Source organism: Hipposideros armiger, unplaced genomic scaffold (genome assembly GCF_001890085.2).
Source record: "Hipposideros armiger isolate ML-2016 unplaced genomic scaffold, ASM189008v1 scaffold_1084, whole genome shotgun sequence".
Classification (NCBI taxonomy): domain Eukaryota; kingdom Metazoa; phylum Chordata; class Mammalia; order Chiroptera; family Hipposideridae; genus Hipposideros; species Hipposideros armiger.
The window spans coordinates 163796-166663 of NW_017732434.1; positions in this window are offsets into that span (position 1 = coordinate 163796).

A 2868-nucleotide genomic window follows, 5' to 3' on the forward strand; every position below is an offset into this window, starting at 1 on the left:
TATATATATATATATATATATACACACACACACACACACACACACACACACACATTCGTTTAATCCCTACAAAACCCTTATGAGGTTGGCCTTGTTGTCTCCACTGATGAAGAAACCAAGACACAAAAATATGAACTAACTTACCCAGGACCATACACAGAATCAGAATGACAATTTAGGAGGTCTGTTGGGTACACGTTTTTAACCCATATGATATGTGCTTTTCCACAGTTCAGTACATGTTTGTAGCTACATTTACAAATGATTACATTCAAAATAATAATCGAAATGTTCTTGGCATTGTCCTATTTACCTATCCAGTCCAGGAGTTCCTGGGCCTCAGCTCTCTCTCACTTATATCTGAATGCTTTCAAGGTTTGTTTCATGCATGTTTCTAAACCAAGCTGTCAACTACAGTCAGTCTCTTTGTCTTGAATTCCTGCTGTATTAATTTGCTGGGACTGCCTTAACAAAATTCCAGACAGGGTGGTCTAAACAACATCAATTTACTTTCTCACATTTCTGGAGGCTAGAATTCCAAGATAAAGGTGTCTTTCAGTTTGGTTTCTTCTAGGGCCTCTCTCCTGAACTTGCAGATAGCCACCTTTGTGTTGTGTTCCCACATGGTCTTTTCTCTGTGCTGGTGTCTGCGTGCACCTCTACTGTCTGTGACAATCGTTGAAAACAGCACCTTCAGTGTTTGCTGCAGCCCTTCATTCCACAGGCCTCTGACTCCAGTCCACAGAGATACCGTCTCTCCCCTCTGTCACTAAGGCATTTGCTCACAAATTTCTCACATTCTTAAACAGAACCACAAATACTCATGCAATTTCACTTTTCCAATCTCCCTTAACCCCCCATTAATTTGCCAGATATCCCCAGATACTTTTGAAACTCAGTGACATTAGTGGCATTTAAAATTAAGTAAAATGCACTCTATGTATGTTACTAGGAGCAGAAATCCTGCTTCAGGATTTCTGATTGCTTAGGGCCTCTGGGCAACAAAGAAACGGTAGCCAACTTGCCTCAAACCATATGAAATGACACCATAGTCATCATAATAGAACTTCCTTGCCATAGGTGATAGAATTGCTCAAGAATAACTTGAAGACATAAACTTATAAAATGTTTATATGTTCTCATATTGAACTATCTTCTCCAGTATCTTAATTTCTTCCACTTTTTTTTGTTCATTTGTTTTGTTTTCCAGATACAGGTTAACAAGGATAGGAAGCCTTAGCAGCTTCTCTTGGTGGTGGGGGAAGTAAATTCCTCTGACCCTCAAGTTCATAGTCTTCAAGCAATATTTTTATTCATATTTTTTCCCCAAATTTGTAGAAGTTATAGATCAAAAATAGAAGTGAGAAGGGAAAAATGTACTTTTTGGAGGACTGTAATGAAGCACAGGTATTCTATAGCAATTACCTGGGACAACAACAGGAAAACATAGCGATTATGCACAAAATTTGTTATGCCAGGCTGAAGACATGCTATTCTGGATCAGATACCAGCAGAAAGATAAGGGGTTTAAACTCTGTATCCTGTTTTCGATTATCTATTGAACATATAATAGGCATTATGTATTTATGAATCAATCAATGGATGGATAGGTGAATAGGAAGTCAAATCCTCTGGAAAAGGAGCACAGGACAAAAGGGGGAGACCGGCTCTGAGAAATTATGGTGTGGCTTGTCAGTGCCTGCCAACTTGGTACTTGTTGGATGTGACCATCCCGGCAAATTGCCAGACACGTGCTCGTTTTCTGGCATGTGCTTTTAGAATCTTAGGATAAAGACACTGCTAAAAATGACCAAATACTTGAGTTCTGCTTCTAACAGTTCGACCTGCTTCTCCAGGTGGTAGAAACAACATTATCAGAAAACAGAAGCAATGACTTTGGGGTTAGGAAATGTAGGACTTTTAAAATGCAAATAACATTTTCATTCATAATTTCGTGTTTCCTATGAACATGCGCTACACGAAAAAAGAAGGAAATATGGGAGGGGAGGTGAACAGCTGGTTATGCAGATGGTGTTGATGAATTTAATTTGGATTTCTGTATCATGGCGTAAGTTTCTGGAATGCTAGGCTCTTGGCTGGGGTAGAATTATATCTCACAGGAACATGGAAGAATGTGTTTGCATGTAGGCTAGCAGCCATGATTACAGTGCTTTAAATGGAACATAATATTGCAGAAAGTGTTTGAAGATTCAAAGAAACAGATCATTCACCTAGATTCACTAGGACTCTGTTGAATACTCATCCAGCTTTCCTGTTTCACCCCATCAACCCCTACCAGTTCCTGACTCAGGTTTGTCCTTACGCCCGCCTTCTCGCTTGGGCTTTTTCTTGGGCTTCCCCATGGTTAACTTCTCTCTCCCAGGATTACTCCTTCCTTTGCTTTTGCCTCCTCCTTTGTTTCCCAGAGATGGCATTTCATGCCTGTGTTACAAAATGGGGTATTAAGACTCTCTGCTTACTTGTCTATCCATGACTATAATGTGATTTTCTGGAGACAAGGAAATTTTGAATTATACATCTTTGTATATTTAGGATATAGGTGAGTGACTGGCCTGTTTCAGGGACTCCATAAATATTTGTTGAATAATAAATGCAAAATTAAATAAATGAAGCAGTAAGTTTTTTGCTTACTTGGGGAAGAGTGGGCAGAGACCACTATTTAGAAGAACACAATGTGACAAGTCTTTCTGGTTAGAGATCAGAGAGCTCTCACAGAACAAGAAATTTAAGTTTATGTCTTAAACTCTTTTCTAAGAATGTAGTAAAACCACATTTTAATATTAGCTGAGGTTACTCAAGACAAATATAGTATTTAAGAATAATTTTCATTTAGAATGGAATTTAAAG